Genomic DNA, 19,285 nt, shown 5'->3' on the forward strand with positions numbered 1-19,285 from the left:
CAGCACATATTTTTGCACTAGCATAGATTGTATATTTATTTTAATGATACTAATAAATATCAAGGTAAGAATAACGCATCTGCATATAATTGCATACTTTATAAGCTAATGACCTAACCGACGATTAACAGTTAGCGCACCCTTAGCAGAAATGGGTCGCGACTCGCGACATACATATATGTACGTCTCGTCTCGTATGAAAAATTATGTTTCTTTTTATATTGAATTAATTGGAAGGACTTGGCTAATTTTTGTACTAGGGGTAATCTTTTTAATAGCAAAATCAAAGATGATCAACATTTAGAAGAATTGAAATTAGATATGAAGATAAACCAGGGATATGTGCTCTAGTAAAGCGGATATTACCTTAGCAGCAGTGGCAGCATGGTTCTATTTTTATCACTTGTCACTATACTCGTCACTTTCGCGCTTACATACTTGTTAGAACGTGACAGCCATGGTGACAAATGATAAAGAGCCGACCATCTTAGCCCTACTGAATTATTTTATATATAGAAAATAAAAGTCTTCAAGCATTCCAGTGACTAAATACCGCGATACATTAGATGTGCTACATTAAAAAGCCAACTGTTGCTTTACAATAGCAGGGAGGCAGACTAGCCGAAAATACCTGAACGAGAGGGTTGCAATATTTTTTTTGTCGTAAAATGTTCCACTAAGAAGATATCTTTAAAATATGCATTTACCTCAAGTGACGCATTTATCCCGGTCATAGAGAAATAAGAAGTAATAGAGTGCTCACTCCATACATCAGTTTTGGTACCAAAACGCTTGTTATATTCGCAGTCGACATCTAGCATCGAGTAGCGGAACTCTCAGTACTGCTACTCGACAATAGATGTCGCGGCAAACAAAAAGTCTAATGCTCAAAGATTTTCCGCTAATATTATAACCAAAGTAAGCGTTAGAGTTGAAAATAGAGTTCCGGTTACTCTGGTTATACCATTACCAAAACTGATGTATGGAGTGAGCACTCTATATTACTTCTTATTTCTCTATGTCCCGGTTGACCCTAGAAGTTTAGGTTAAGGAGTAGGGGAGAAATTCAGAAGTATTTACAGCAGGCTAATAATAATATAACCGTTTAAGTACTTTTTGTTATTATTAATATAATAAACATTATATTAAAACATATAATGATAGTATAAGGAACATGAGCGTGATAATGATAGTATATTATAAGTATACACCGTGGGCTGGTAAAACCGTTTAAAGATTTATTCTAGACTGCATTTAGAGACTAAAATGTCATGCGAAGTTTTCTGAAATCGGTCTTCTTTTAGAGATAATGCCAATTCCTTTCAAATTTGAGTCTGTAATAACTTAATGAAAAACGACACTGCCACTATTTGACTTGGTTTAGGCATTCCTACTGATAGATATTAAAGTTTAAAAAAAAAACTCGCGTTTTTATCTGTAAATGAATTAAAAAAATGTACATACTCCTGGTACGTAATGTTTTTTTTTTGCCGAGATGTAAAAAGAAAGAACGCGTCGTGTGCAAAACGTATTTTTTTTTGTCAGTAACCAATTTTTTTACCAAAACTCATTTTGGTAAAACTAACCTAACCTAACATTTTTTTTCCTTATGACCTCAGGAATGCGTGGTTGAAATCTGTCGGGTCTTACCAGCCCACGGTGTATACTTTTTCTACATACAGTAGTCACGAACTTTTTATCTGAATTCATCATCATCACATTTTGATGAAGTGGAACTGATAGGAGTGATTTGACACAGTGATTTGTTGTTATATCTATAAACTTCTACTGTTAGTAGTGTGATTCCATTCGTTACGGGAAAATATATAATATAATGAAGAATTATGTTGTTTCTGGAATCTTTCAAACGCCGCCCTAAAGCTCTAATAAGTTTTTTGGCCTCCACACACCAAGGCCCCGCAGTTTCTATAGCGACCGGAACAAAGTCGTACGCTGGTACCAAGTTTGCGTATTTATTATATTTGAATTTCGCAGCACTCTCGGCGGCCGGGCCTGCTATTTTGCTAGTATGGGTGATGTGGGAGGGGGCAAAGGTGCTAACGCAAGTGGCGTCCCAAATCAGGCTGAAGATATGAACATAATACTAATTTCACATAGCTTGTGAGATCAAAACATTTCAAAATTCTGACATATTCTTAATTCTTCCGCTCTATCCCAATCAACTCTCACACTTTCTGAAAAGCCAACGCATATTAAATCACATTTTTAGCGGGTCTGTCGCGAATTTATTTGCATTTATTTTTGACATTTCAATGCAGGTTACACTGGTCTTCTTCGCGGAGAACAGGTAGGGCTAAGATGGTCAGCTCTTTATCATTTGTCACGTTCTAACAAGTATGTAAGCGCAAAAGTGACGGGCATAGTGACAAGTGATAAAAATGTAACAATGCTGCCACCGCTGATGTACCATCAGAACGTCAAAATCTAGATTTGTGTAACAATTCGGCGAAAATACAATGAAATGAAATATACTCGTATGTTACAAGTCTGTTTTGACATGAGATGTTGCGAATCGTATTATAAAAGGATGGCTGAAAGAATATTAAATATGATAACCAAAATTATATGATGAGAACATTAATATGAAATGGGGCCAATTCATTTCAGTCTACTGCTAATGGAATTTCAATTTTTGTTTGGAAGTTATACTAGCATCTGTTACAATATATTAACACATTATATTAATCGAATATCCCCTTGAATGATTATTGATTACATTTGGAAGTATTTATTTTGTGAGCTTTTAAGCGCCTGACGTGAACATAGTCGTAGCAGCCGAAACAAAACAAAATGTGTAGTTTTCCATCAGGCGAAAGTGTGTAGTAAAATAAAAACCACATAACAGAGTCGTTATAATTCTATTATATCTTTCTTTTTTCCAATAATCTAACCTTCATTTACATAATAGATATGTAGGGAGGTATAACTAGCTTAAATCTAAAATAGGCCCTTGAGGCATTGTACCAAGGATGCTGGCGGCATTTCCTCGTTGTATCGCAATACTAATACGTTGTGCGAGGAAGCCGCCAGCAGCCTTAGTCACCAGTGCTTTCTTTAAATACATTTGCCGTGTTTGCGGCATTTAGCGTTAAAACCTTGGGACCATGGGGACCAGGTGCGCGTTGGCTGTATAAGATTGTCGGCGCGCCTAATAGAGGCCTCGGGCGACCAGAGGGCTGGCCACTATTTCGCTCAACGCGTAAGTAACACCATATAGCGCGGAAATACGGCCAGCCTTCTAGGCGCCTTGCCCATTGACGGCGATTAAGGTCAATTTTTTTTCCTTTAGTTTAAGTACTTATAGTAAGTATTATTGTGTTTGTTTATTTTCATGATGTAAATAAATAAATAATTACAATTTTGACAAACATAAAAGATGGGTAGGATTAAATTATTTTAACATTCTACTTAGGTATGTATAGAAAAATCAAAAAATCGAAATTATTTGCATTGATACAGTGTAGGGATGTTACAATACATTGACACACACATGGGTTTAGTCACGGAATTTAGAGTTCAAGCTAATTTGGTTGCAATACTAACGGTATGAAATTTCCAATGTACAGTAATCCCTAACCCCCTTATTCATAAACGTGTACTAAAGTTACGATGCCGCTGATCATCGTTTGTCCCTTTCTATCATACCAATACGTCGGAAAGGGACAAACGATGATCAGCGGCATCGTAACTTTAGTACACGTTTATGAATAAGGCGGCAAATGGCTCAGCAGCAGCTGTAAAAAAAATTGTATCGAGAGAAACGTATCATAAATATGGTACTACGCTCTTATTATACTGGATGATATGGGACATATATTATCTTTGAGTAAGATGAGTACACCCATATTTTTACACTTGACTGTACTTAGATTGTCACATTTTCTCACTGCAATCAGCTTGACGCTAATCTTACATTTGGCCCTATGGTTGTTTGGTAGAGAAATGGCAAAAAGCGTTAATTCAGCAATTTGTATTCTTCTTACAATAAGAATACTGACAATTATCATAATAAAAATGTTCTGATGTTTTCTGAATTACTTACGGTATAATTATATTTTCGCGTGTAAACTAAAAACTAAGCGCCGGTGGCTAATAAGTCACACATTTTATTGTATAGTTAACTCGTCTACGTCTTTCCTGTAGACATCGCGAAGTTAAAAGAACCTAAAGCGATGCAATTTCTTACTGCAGTAAAAAACCCTGATATTAAATACTTAGTCTGGTATACTACTGCTGGACAAAGGCATCTCCGCAGTGATCTCCACGGCTCCCGTTGTTGTGCTATTTCTGGCCAGTTACTGATGAAGGTGTCTAAGTCATCCCGCCATCTCAGTCTGGGCCTGCCACGTCCATGCTAACTCGCGGCATCCACTTGGTGGCTATTATAGCCTGCTATCCAGATGCATGCGGCTGACGTGACCCGCCCAGTCCCACTTCAGCCTGCCGATTTTTTTTCTAAAATGTGTTTTTTTTAAATACTACGTCGGTGGCAAACAAGCATACGGCCCGCCTGAGGGTAAGCAGTCTCCGTAGCCTATGTACGCCTGCAACTCCAAGGGAGTTACATGCGCCCATGCGTTAGTTTGCTCTAATAGTAAAATGTGATATAAAAGAATTAATTTTTATACATTAAGTTTTATTCCAAAATTAATAACGGAATAAATTAAAAGTTAAAGTGGCAAAGAAGAAACGCAGACGGTTTGCCGAAGAGGTCAATGAATATAAAATGCAACTGAAATTTATTAAAGGTACGCAATTACTGTGTCTTGTATGCGCCGTATCATTTATATTGATGTGACCCGCGCTGCGTGAGAAACTTTATCGAAGTACAGTCAGTTACTGGGCAAATAAAAAAGCTAAGTAAGAACCAATCGGCAACTAAGCTAAGTCTATAAATAGGCCCTGCAGGGCCTGCAGCATGGAACCAAAAACTGCAGCATTTCTATAGGTCGAATGTTTAACTGTGACAGTTAGTAAGACAGTGACCAGGAACACGAAGTTCCGGTGATACAAAACGGTCATAAGGCCATGGCCTTATGTACGGACTGGAAGATCTATACCTGGAGACTCCACAGGAACCAAGAAATAGAAAATCTGGTATTCAAGCCGAACAAGATTAGAGAAACGAAAGCCGCCAGACTCCGATGGCTCGGGCATGGAGTCCGGATAGGTGAAGGTCGTGCAGTCTGGCATTCTTCGGAGTTGCAAATGGCCGAAGACGTTTGGACGCCCTAGGTACCGCCGGAGAGACAAAATGCAAAAAGACCTTAGTGAACTCGGCGCCGTTGACTGAACAGAAACGGCATTGGACAGAGAAGTATGGTGGTCTTTGGTGTCGGATGCCAAGATCCACTTTGGGTCCGTGCGCCACAGCAGTAAATAAGTAATTAGTGAAAAAACCCGCCTATCTTCTACTAGAAAATCACCGCGTAATTTCGCACCTAATAACCGCCTGAGATAAATGACTCTTCAATTTATTTAAATGCTTAATTAGTAGCTTTATAATTTAACATGCGCCTAACGTTGATAAATGTACCGGCTTGTTACTGAAATAAATTACTTAGTTTGTTTAGTAAACATGTAAAATATATGAATGTTCTTTTAGTTGTGTATAAATATTATAAACTAGCCATGGAGTGGGTGCCACAACTTAAACGCCGGCATGGTCAGTCTAAGAGGAGATGGCGGGACGGCCTGGACGAATTGCTCAGCAATTGGATGGATGCTGCATTTGATCGGGACGATTAGAAGTCTAGGGGGAGGCATTTGCCTAGCAGTGGGACACTTTATAGGGTCGTTAAAAAATAAACATAAAAATTCTGCAGTCGACTGTACCAGTCAGACCGGATGCGTTCGGTAGACGTGTCTGTTCTTTACGAGGCGATCCTTCATCGGCATGAGATGTAACGGACGAAATTGGGTTACAACTGCGGTAGGTAGAATTAGCCGACTGCAACGTAAGAGAGGATAATGTTGCACGATTGTAAGAGCGTTTTCATATTGTCCGATTCGGTAATTATTGCATTATTCCATCGTCCGCCATTGCTTCGGAGTTCTCCACTTCGCACAATGTTCGGCATTTTAAGACTATTGCTACAAGATTGGCACGCATGTCATCCCACGCTACGTCCAGCCAGCATCTCCAAGGTTTTCCTTTTTCCGGTCCCAAGTGGAGACGGCATAGTAGTGTTGGCCGAACGATAATTAGAATTGACCACGAACCATTACAAATTGCACCCTAAACTGAACCGTCCATCACGGTTTACGGTTCAATTTGTAATGGATAATGGTCAATTATAATTAAGGTTGGCGCAACACTGCGGCATAGCCATACATTTGTTACTCACGTAGCTTGCCGATTATCGCAAGTGACGGTACCATTATTGTAGTTTATGGCATGAGGCCTAATGGATCTTGGTGTTCTAGATAAAATCTACCAAATAAAACGGAAAAGTCAAAGCTTATCTTTATCAGCCTATTTTGTATCTGTGTATGTAAAGTATAGTTTAAAGGGTCGGCGTATGTAAATGAGGGGTGGGGTTGGGCGTAAGGTGCGCCGGTGGGCGCGACGCGAAAGTTCCTGCGCGTGCGGCACGGCGCACACGAAGTGTTTAATTTTCGCATAGATAAATAAGTAAACTTCAAGAGCTCCATACATAGATAGGAGTAAAAACCCATTAATAAGTTTTGAGCGAGCTATACAAAAACTTATTTGTAATAAGATTTCAACTTAATGTTTGGTATCAAGCGAGTTTAAAACTAAATACAATAAGTTTTACCATACCACCCATATTATCATCACCACGGTATTTCATCGTAAATCGCCTGTTTCAGATGATTAATGGCGTAACATTGGATATATAATTTATTAATAAGTAAGAAAAGTTATGTACCTATAGAGTGGGAACTCCAAGCCTGTGAGTGGCGACCCCTAAGAGGTGGCAACACCTACCGAGCATATATGAAGATCATTAAGGCTCATTTAGAGGCTCTCAAATCCTTTATAAAAGGAATATAATACAATGCAGTTTACAAACAGCTTGCCAAACATTTATCATAGTAAAGGGAGTTAAACTGATCTTTCTCTTGGTAAGTCATGAAAATGGTTGGAAACATTTTCAAGAAAAAGACAGGTAAGATTATAGTAAATTGAAGGATTATGCATGAATTGGGAAAAACTAAATTGAGATGACGAAGCGATATTTGAATTTAGTGGTATACGTTGCTTTAGAAAAAACCCCGGAAATAAGCGAGTTTAATGCTTTTTGTACAGCTTCCGGGGCTATTTGTGATTCTAAAAATAATCATTAAAATAAACGTTAACTACTCTTATCTAAATATTACTTTTTTTTTTAAGTACCTAGTATGATATAAGAAACTAGTATATTATATATATTTTTGAACTTTATTGCATAAAAGTAAAACTTAATGTACCAAAGGTGAACTTAATGTCATGAGGCATTCTCTCCAAGTCAACCTTACACTGGGATAAATGCTATTATGTATGTGTTATTAGATTTTTTTTTATATATATATTTTTCTTTTATTCATCAGTCGACAAATCGACTTTATAACTCACGTTGCTGACACACTTTCATAAACCTCGTGTAAGTTTAAATCTATCAAAAGTCGTTGCAAATTAACTATTTCTTTCATGTGTGTGTAGCGGTCAAAAATCGTAGCTTCAAACCTCAGTTTTGCTATGCTGTATACCTAGAACAGAAAAAGTCGTTCACGAAAATATGTTTTCAAAAAGATGACATAAAATTTGGTATCTCACACAGAGAAGAGGTTAAAAGCTTTTAGAATAAAATAATCACCTAGTGTGCACCCACAACTTCCGAATAACCGTTGTTCAAGGTCACATCGACCTGACTCATCCACTTTCTTCTCGCAAGAATGTCGCCGCGGGATGCGTGCGACATCACGTGGTTACGCATTCCTGCATTGATGTATAACCTCTTCGCAAATTTTATTTTTTGAAATTTTGACTTCGTAGGAAGTTTATGTAGCCGGCATGTCTTCCCGAGACAGGTGTTGTTATATACTTCCTGGGCGACTCCATCGCCTTAGGTTATTTTATAAAATAAAGAATTTTGTATTTCATTACAAGCTTTTATTTAACTTGCAATGTACGGTCAACCAATTTGATTCCTAGGCCACTATAGAACCATGTCATAATGACTTCTACGACAGTGCTTATTGAGTGATGCATGTCATGTATAGAGTAGTTAAAGCGACAAGGTTCTATAGTGGCCTAGGATTCAAATTGGTTGACTGTACCTGTGTGTACGGATCTTGTCTTTTGCAAGTTAACTTTAAACCACTTCCTGGTTTCCGACGAAGCTGAAAATTTGCATACATATGTAAGTCGGGCGACAAGGCAATATTATGGTACCATCGAGCTGATCTGATGATGGAGACAGGAAGTGGCCATAGGAACTCTGTGATAAAAACAACATAACCTAATTGTCTTTCAGGTTTTTAGAATTGTCTGGATGGGAATTAATTGCATGTGGAAAGAAAAGTACAGTCATCGATAAAAACATGTACCAAAAATGAAATTTTTGCCAAAAACTTACATATTTTGTATGTTAGCAAAGGCGTGTCTTCAACTTCGCCGCTTCTGTTGCCTGTTTTCACAAACGTCAATAATTGATCCATTAATAATATTCGCTATTCAATTTATGACATGATTCTCGTTCGCGTCTTTCCTGTAGATATCGAAAAACTAATACTAAGATAATCAAAAGCTATTAGGGTTCTTTAATCAACTAGGAATCCTTATAGTTTCGCCATGTCCGTCTGTCTGTCCGTCCGAGACTTTTCTCCGTGGTCGTCAGTGCTAGAAAGCTGCAATTTGACGTGGGTATATAAATTAATAAATGCGACCGTACAGTAACATGAAAACTAAAAAAAAATATTTGAGTACCTTCCATATAAAATGTTTCTGTGTGGGCTATAGTTGGATAGGTCTTCCAAAAGGAATTCTTAAAGTGAAATCTCGAAAGAGTCTTAACAATTTTTTTAAAATTTTATATTTCCAGGAATATTCGCTACGAAAGAAAAAAAATATCCTTCTAACTATTGAACCTTGGGACCAAAAATATGAAAAAAAAAATGTGCAAGTAAAACATAGTAAATACTTTCAATGAAAACTATATCGAACATGATCGGTTAGGAAATTGTTGAGTTTTTGCAAAATGTACCTTCTTAGTAAAAGTTCTATACCCTCACAGACAAGATGTTTTTTCGATACTTGAACCTCTAAAATAAAAAAGCGGCCAATTGCTTACCAAGTTTCAACAGAGTACTTATAGTCCGTATAGTTTCGAAAAAAAGTGGCTGTGACATACGGACGGACAGGACCTACGGGTTCCGTTTTTTGCCATTTGGCTACGGAACCCTAAAAATGGTGACAAAGGTGATATTTACCCGGATCGTTAACTTTTATTGTATTTTTTACAGAAAAGATCTTTTTCTCATACATGTTTGAGGCAACGCGAAGTCTTTGAAGTTTTAAAGAAATTATCATTGCGAACTATAGGTAATTTTGAACACCACCATTTAACGTTTTTTATGGGCTTTTACATATTTTTTCATGTCATGTCAATTTCAATCATGCGTGTAATAGTACATTACTATAGAGGTCGGGAAACGTAGGGTTGCAGGCCAAGTAGATATATACGGCTGAGCGTTGCGAAGCCGGATAGAGATACGCGGCCGGCAACCCAGTTTCTCGCCGAGATATGTATAGTGCTTTTCTCAAACTTGCAATTAAAACAAAAAATTGTAGTCAATTTGTTTTGTGGCGACCTACTCGGCTCGCCACTCTACCAGCGATGTACAACCTTACGCGCGTAAGTCCGCGCGCCTGCGCGACGCGCCACCGCCGTTGCTTAGCAACGAATATGGACAACAAATCCCCGTACCAAGCTAACTGAAGCTAGTTGATGGTTGGATGCCAAGACGTTGTGTCACAATTTGACGTTAAGGCGCGGTGTATAGTAAAATGCGCTATTTTTAAATCGATATTTACAGGCTTGTACAAGGATTTCATCGATTATTTTCTAGTATGTATAACTTCAGTCTTTGAACTAGCCGTATGCTTGTCAGAAACACGATGGCTCATCTTTTTCTCGATAGATTTTTGCTTTGAAAATATGCTTAAAACTGTATTTATTTCGATATTTTAGAAGTACTATGATGAATATCAATATGAAATTTACTTCATTCAATAGCTTTTAAGTAACTCTAACATTTTGCTTGTCAGTTTATCGATGCGTTAAATTTTTCATTCATAATTATGAATTCAACATTTTGTCTACTAAACGTTACCCTGCGCGGCAATACCGTCAGTACGCCAGTACGCCCGTGACCACTGTCAGCGTCGGACCTGTGCTAGTTTAGCGGACGTTACATAAAATAGATAATCACACTATAAATACACAAATATGTTATACACACAATGTTTTCATCACTCTTACGAAGAAAAAACTAATTTTTAAGCTAATTGATTCTTAAATACGGTGACATTTCAGACATCCATCCGTCATATTATCTTTTTTGACAAGTTTTACACACGCACCTGTCCGGCATACAGCCACGATTAACCAAATGATGAAATGGTGCCTTGCACCCGAGTTAAACACTCTACTTTTCATTTTTAATACGAGGAAGGTAAAATACATGTACATTTTAAAAAACACTGCTAAGTATAAAATTCAGTAGTACTTATTTCGTGAGGGGTACCTACTTTTAATTATCAATTTAGGTAAAATAATATTTTAAATGGCTATTACAGTAATAATCAAATTGAATACCTATTTTTAAACGTAAACAAATAAAATTAATCCGCTTGTTTAATTTATATAAGTCATTATATTGGAACAGCTTCATTTTTAACACATACAGGATGCAGGAGATATACTGGATTTAAATATGTGGGATTTAAATAGTGCTTAGTGAAAGGTACCATTTCACGTTTTTGTGGAAGTGCTCAAATGGCTGTAATAGTTTATGTTATAAGTGTTGAATTTGTTTGGTATTTCTGGTTTATTAACTTTCATATGGTATACACTTAAGACTTTATTTACAACATTTATCAACTATTTTATTTTGTAAGGTGAGCAGGAGTGATATTTACCCTTCAAATTCCATTCAAAATTTTGCAAGTACTCGGTTCGGAAGTTCGTATATATTTGTACCTCTAGCCAATATTTTTATATCACTGGTTAATTATTCTGTAAATTCAAGAATGTCACTAAATTCCATTTTTGATAATGTTAAACATAAAGTCCTTTGTAAAAGTTTGGTATAATACTTTTATACCATGCTATTTCTGTTTTGTATGAAATGAAAACTGGTGACATTTTATTTCTTTTTTCAAGTATAAATTTCGATGACACTCTGCCGTCAATTTCAGGTCTCAGCCAATTTTACCTTCTTCTTTAAAACCTTGGACCTTGTTATGTCTTTGTGATATGCTTTTACTATTTTTCCTGCCAATACAAAATATAAGTGGAAAAATCGATCGAAAGTTTCGCAAAATATATTTTCTTCATTTTTGCATTAGGGTGCTTATGTGTAATATGTATATATTAAAATAGTTTATTTTGAAATGAATCACTAGTCTTGACTAGCCTATAGTATATCCCTTCAAGTGGCAGAAGCCAAAACGTAAAAAGTAGTCACGTGGCGGGGCCCCGTCGGGTGTTCAGCGCGGATTTAGAGAATATTACAAATTCAACTATTTAAGCTTATCTATGTATAAAAGTATATATTGAAGCATATATCGTTAGAATAAGCACTAAATACGCTATTCGAATAGAACAATTAAATTATTGTCTTCTTCTTCTTGGTCCCTCAATGCTGAGGATCGTGACATCATGTCCTTGTTGTTGTTAAATTATTGTTATGTTTATGCATTTCGCCACATGCACCTAACTAATCAAACCTAGCAACAGTGACAGTTTTCCAGTTTCCTTATTAAAAATGACTACCACCACAAAACAAAGTTATGATTGGAGGTAATTGTGAATTAATATTCTACGTAGGGCTTAAAATTCAAAGGTTAAGTCATAAAAAGTGCCCGTGAGGAAACGGATTTTTTTTTAACCACGTATACCTGAGGTCATAAGAAGAATTTCATTTTTTTTTTTAGTATATATATGGAAAACCAACAGCGCTATATATATCTAGAACTTCCAATAGAATTACAGAGCCAATTACAGGTTCTCACTTATAGAAATACAATAAATTATAAAAAGTTTTTGCCCATCTTAATTTACACATACAAGTTCCTACAGCATAAGAACAGATCTATATATATATATATATATATATATATATATATGATTCATTATTACAAAAAATAAATTAAAAAAAGAAAAAGTAGTTAACTCCTGTGAGTACATGTACATATTCAATAATGCACCGAGCCTTTAAGTCAATTCCGCAAAAAAAAAATTGTTTCTTTTTTTTACTTTTTGTATGTTTTTAAACATATTAAGTTCATGTTCTTGGAAAATTTATGGATTAATATAAATTGGTACATTTTTCTATTCAAATGGTACCTTGTGACTTTGATATCTGTCAAGAAGGTAGTCTAGACTAGGTCCCAAAGTGGCGACTGGCGACATAGCCATCAAAAAGGCGTTATGCACTAAAACACAACGAAAAATATTTTTTTAAATTGGTATTAACTCTGAAACTAGGCGAATTAAAAAAGTTTATATGACATTTTTGCCTCTAAATACGATCCAGAATATACTGTTAAAATCTTTCCGTTTCCTCGAGGGTACCGTGTATTTACAAAATAACCTCTTTAAAAATCAAGACAGAACTCGACCTAGGCGTTCGATCCCGGATGAACGGTCCTTAGCAACCAAGCGTTAACAAGCGTGTGTATGTATGTTTTCCTTGTCTAACTTGCTAGCTACTTTTGGGCGTTAGAATAGCGTAAATATACTTCAAAGCCTTTAATTTTGCCACTAAAAATGGCAACACCTCACTAACCACCCTCTGTTGGCCGACAGCTTTCTGGCTATCGCATCGACCCGTGAGTGGTGGGCCACCCCTTGAAGGGATAAATAACAGTTGACGATAAAATAATTTTGTTCATCGGAAAGTTTTGTATGTTAATTAACTTTACGGAACAGGTCTTAACTGTACTTCTTTCCAAAGGAAAATAATACTCATTGAGACAATTCTAACAACCTCAAACGCAATTTGGTTGCGATATTTTGACACAGAGTTCCTATGGCCACCTCCTCTCTCATGCATCAGATCAGCTTGATGGTACCATAATATTTCATTGTCACCCTACTTACATATGTATGCAGATTTTCAACTTCATCTGAAACCTCAGTGGGTCAAAATAAATATACTTGTAATATTTGATTACAGACAGAGTAGACAGACAACAGACTGATTCTTTATTAGACATTAATTAAAGTCAGTCAATTATACTCATTACTATATAACTTCGAAGTAGTAGTAGTAGTATAAGTGCATTTTAGCCATTATAAACTTTAAATAATAAATAATAATAGCAGTTTTCTCGACTTTTGCATTTAAAATTTATAATCGTCTTCATTGTCGTCAATTCAAAAAATAATATAGAAATAGTCGTTACAGTTAGAGTCATGGTTCTTTTTTGAGAAGATAGCATAATTTATCTACTTTTTGGAGCTACATATGCTTGTGCATACCTTATGCTTATATTTTCAGTTATCTCAATACCAGCAAAAACATGCTACCTTTTTACGTTCACTTCCACAAATTACTTAGCTTTGCTAGTATTCAACTAAGTTTTGAATAGGTATCTATATAAATGATTTAAAGCAGACAGTTGTAACTTTTGTCTGAATTAGTAAGTAATATTATTTCGACACAAAACGATTTGGTAATATTTTACTAGGTTCTCAATTTGCCGCGGTATACTCTAGTATTATATATAATTATCAAATTTTTAATTTCATTAAGTTTAAATCATAATCAATATAAATTTCCGGAAAAGATCCCAGAACTAACAAACCAGAATACGGATGGCGTCAGAATAAGGACGTAGGCTTGCTGCGAGCGCGGCGCGCGGGGCGCCCGCCTGCCTGCTTTACCACTTCGTCTGCTTCACCCCCTCAAAAACCTAAAATCTGTCTATAAGAGCGCCTTAAAAAACAAAAGAATGATGTGTGTTATCCGGACTTAAACGAAGAGTTGCTCGATAAATTGGACCGCCTGCTTAATAACTGCATTCGCTTCGTTTTTTGCCTCCGCAAATATGATCACGTTTCTTCTTTTCGCGCACAACTTGGCTGGCTTCCCATTCGTCAACGACGCAATATTCGCTTGCTTTCCACTCTTTTTTCTGTGCTTAACGATCCACATTCTCTTGTATACCTCAAATCCTTCTTTCAATATTATGGCCTTACCCGCGACCGTCAACTTCGCTCTTCTGGCAATATGTCTCTGTCCATCCCTCTTCACCGGACTGGGTGAAGTAAGTAGCCGTTTTCTTAACTCAAACGGTTTATATTATTTCATATCCATTCACAAACGGTTTTGTAATGTTTAGGCGATGTTTCACCGTCAAATTAGCACCTCGAGCATCCGGCGAAATGTGCTAAAACGTTATCGTAAGTATTACGACTGATGCCTAAAATTGAGGTTTATGTATAAACCTACGTATATCATACCTATCGTTCATAACTTTACCGTTAGGCGCCATTGTACAAAAGTGTTGAAAATTATAATGTCATTGATTAATATTTATCAAAATTGGCTGCCAATAAATCTACGAAAAAACCTTAGTTTGATTTAAATATAGCCAGTAAATTGTACCTAATGTACAATGTACACACGTCAAAAAAGCATAAAATAATAAATAATAAAAAGTGTTAATCAAACTTTTAGTTACTATTGTTTGTATTATTTTTGACTACAGCAGCTTTGAAATGAATAATATGGCATTTATGGCTGTTAGCCGTTGCTCGAAGTACAAATTAGAAAAAAAATAATACTTTCCGCCCTAGGGTGGGAAGTGCAATTTTCCACTCGGCAATCAGCTTTGATGATTAAATAATAATTTGACTACGGAGGAGTAAGACAACACGTGTGTAATTTTGATAGCGAAATGTTAGTTCAAATTAGCCTCAAGCTCCATAGTAACATCCGACATTCAGCCATTCATACACACCACTACGCTAGTGCCAAAAAACCAGCACTTTCACTGAGGTTGCGTCAGTCCGCATGGCAACAGATGCACTCACCCCAAATTATTTCATAATTGCGCAATGTTTCTGGGTCAAGGGGCCGGTTTGAGGTAAAGTAGTTATTTTGCTTTCGTTTGTACTGATTATTACCGTACCTATTTGATAGATTCACTTTAAGGCCCTGTGGGTTTAGGTCTCTATAACTGAGCGTAAGTGCCAGGGATCGCGGATATAATGTGTTTGAATTGTTATTTTCAGTAAGTTTTAACCAAAAAAAAGTATTCGATCAGAAATAAAATTGCGTAATTTAGAAACAATTTTCATACAGCTTTTCGTGCAAAAATTGATACGAATTTTTAAGATGGTTTTGGGTCAGATTTAAAACTGTGTTCACATCTAGTGGATATGACATAATTCTAGCTTGTACCAATGAGTTTTTCGGAACTTACCTACGGAATATCATTTGATTTGATACCAACCCTCAATGAACCAGAGTCAGGACCAGAGTCAAAGCCCTCTCGTACTTGAGAGACCAGTGTCCAATAGTGTTCACGTATATAGGCTGAATTCACGTTTTCGATTGATATGTAACATCTACTAAAGATTTATTTTGTGCGCCAATAATAACCCTACAAAAACAACTCGTATGGGTGTATACATTTGTCATTTAACACGTTAAACGCCAGACCAAAATATTCATTTTTTCTTAAAAAAAAACTTGATGTAAATTCAATTATTACTTTGATATGTATATAGATATATATTTTATTTTGTTATTGGAGGTTTAGTTAAAAAGTTATTAAAAAAAAAAAACTCGCGGTCACCGATGACCCCCGTGGCGCTGTGAAGTTCATATTTCAAAAACCGTTACCATGACGCCACGCCGGTCCCCCCGCCGGCCACGCCGGTCACTGTGCCGGTCATTATACTGTCACATTCGCACCCGCTAAAATATGCTTATAATATAAAATTTAACTGCTTTGGCATTGTGTGACAATAGCTTGGTTTGGCAATTCCTGCTACTGGTTCAAGAAGATACGCTGTTTTTGTTTATTATTGTTAATTTTGGGTTTTTATGTTTTTTTTGTGGAATGCATGTATCAGGTGTGTGTCTGCATTGGGAAATTTATTTTTTCTTATTTTTTGATAATTGTCGTGTATCTCCAGATAATTGAAATTAATTTCTATTAATTATATAATTATTGCAAATACTTAATTATATAAATTATAGAATTAAAGCTGTGATTTGAAAAAAATGCCTTGTTTTTTTCATTTTTTCAACAAATCTACTATGTCACTAACTGCACCTACGTCCCAAGCCACCGTTTTACTAACGAGCGCCATGCCGGTCCCTTGCATACAACGCATTGCTTATAACTGCTACACGCGGCGCAGGATAGCGTCTTAAAAACAGGTTTAACACGAGGTCACCGGTGCCCCCCATGGCGCGTTGCAGTTGACTTCGTGAGGTCGCCGGTGCCCCCCATGGCGTTCAACGTGTTAAGAGTCCACAGCAAGCTTGGTTCTCCATACAAACATAGTTGCGCTCTGATGTCAAAACGACTAGCTAGATTTTCCTAAAACTTTGTACGTACAAAAGGAAAAGATATATTTCTGCCTGTAATAAGTTTATGTAGCTTCAGATACCATAGTTCAAAAAATACAGCGTATTTAACTTTTAGATACAAAACTCGTTTTTGCTCTAATTCGTTTGTTTTAAAAGCTGGAGCTATATGACAAACTAACTACAGGAATAGGTATATCTCATGTCATTGTATGTGCAAAGTTTCATTACAATCCAACACGTAGTTTTGAAATGAGAGCGAAACTCTCCATTTACTTTGGTCCCACAGTTCCAAGGCACAGCTCTTACCATGTCAGGGAGTATTGGGATCCTTGGTGTCGACATTTCCAGTGACGTCCAATTTCGTAGCCACCTGGAAGGGAAGGTTAAGCTTGCATCCAAAAAACTCGGTGTGCTCAATAAAGCTAGGCGATACTTTACTCCGGGGCAAAGACTGCTACTATATAAATCGCAAGTCAGACCCCATATGGAGTACTGCTGTCACCTTTGGGCAGGAGCACCTGGATGCCAGCTTGGACCCTTCGACTTAGTCCAAAGGCGCGCTGTACGAATCGTCGATGATCCCAAACTCACAAGCGACACTGAACCATTGAGTCTAAGGAGAGACTTTGCCTCCTTGTGTGTGTTCTACCGTTTGTACAATGGGCTGTGTTCTGAAGAACTGTTTGACATGATGCCAACGGCCACTTTCTATCACCGCACCGCTCGCCGTCGGCAGGGTGTTCATCCTAATACCCTAGAGCCTAAATGGTCGCGCACTGTTCGGTTTAAGAGAATTTCCTCTTCGCTCCGGCTGTGGAATGAGCTCCCTGCCGAGGTTTTCCCGAGGGTATACAGTATGGGGTTCTTTCATTTATAGAGACCTGCTCTAATTGCTCAAAATTTTGCTAGGGATACTTTTTACGTATATTGGAATAACCCGCATGGAAAAGGAATTTGCATTCTGATGTCAGTGTACGTTCAAAATTTGACTGTAAGCTGCAACCGAGATTCTTTGTGTCTCGGTTTGTTTGCTTTGCCAGTCTTTTCAGTACTTTTGTCTCCTAGAAGTCCTTGAGTCGCAATGGGAGATTCATAGTCTTAATTTTAGCCAGGCGATCTAAATTAGAAGGCTCTAGGATAATGCTATTAGGACATTGAATCCGAGAAACTGCAACGTACAAACAACCTACAGCAAGATACCCAAGGTCGACCACTACTCTAAGCACTGTAAAGGTAACGTTCGGATTCCCGACCGCAGCTACACTACTGCCGCAGTATTTGTAGCGCGACATTACTGCTAAAACTATTTAATCATAGAATATACGGATTGGACACGTAATTAGGCCACGTAAGCGCGACTTACTGGCAGTTCCTAAAGCGCGCACTGTGGCGTACAGGAACTCACCATTAGTTCGCGCCTTACAATACCTAAACGCACTTGTCAAATCAGCTCCTGACTGTGATGTTTTTGCCAGTAGTTGAAAGATACTATGTGACGAATGTAAGAGGTTATGTGAGGCGATGGATGATCACGCGTCTTCGGTTAATATTTAAGTTTATTTGTTATTGTATAACAGAACTTTACGTTAACGTTTTTGGATAGTAATTATATTGTATGCATTCCACAGTGCCTTAGTATCTCACTGTAATACTGTGTAATCTGTTTGAATAAAAAAACAGGTCGCAAAATTTCACGCGAATCGTTTGAGAATTGCGACCTGTAGAGGAGAACATCCGCACATACGATAGCGGATTGCCCGAGTTACAACGTAGACCTACGTTACGCTTCGGTCAAAAAACCGCTCCCTAACGTTTCCAGTGCAAAGGCGACCATGATGTTAGCCGGCATCATTTCCACGCTGGACCACTATGGACAGTCTTTGCATCAGCAACGACTTGAAGCTGGACCTTTCTGTTTGAGTCGACGCCTCCGTCTACATCACAGTGACAAATTACATCCAATTTTTTTTTTTTTTTTACGTTACAAGTCTTCTGATGGCGTGAAAAGCTTGATACCTACTCTAACGCTGCTTTCCACTAAATCTGTGCGAGTATGCTTAGCGAGGGATTTGTTTTTCATAAACCAATAGGTACACTTGATTTAACCATCCTCGATTCCTCGCTTAGCGTAGCTCTAGTGTAGTGGAAATAGTTCAGCGCAGCGAGGTTTTTCTTCACAGAAAACGTGTGAACGTAACTATATTTAGAACTGTATACTATTTTGACGACCGGCTTGGCCTAGTGGGCAGTGAACCTGCCTACGAAGCTGAGGGTCCCGGGTTCAAATCCTGGTAATGTATTCGTGTGATGAGCATGGATATTTGTTCCTGAGTCATGGGTGTTTTCTATGTATTTAAGTATTTATAAATATTTATATTTTATATATGTCGTTGTCTAAGTACTCTCAACACAAGCCTTATTGAGCTTACTGTGGGACTTAGTCAATTTGTGTAATAATGTCCTATAATATTTATTTATTTATTTA

This window comes from Cydia pomonella, chromosome 21 (assembly GCF_033807575.1).
Source record: "Cydia pomonella isolate Wapato2018A chromosome 21, ilCydPomo1, whole genome shotgun sequence".
Taxonomy (NCBI): Eukaryota; Metazoa; Arthropoda; class Insecta; order Lepidoptera; family Tortricidae; genus Cydia; species Cydia pomonella.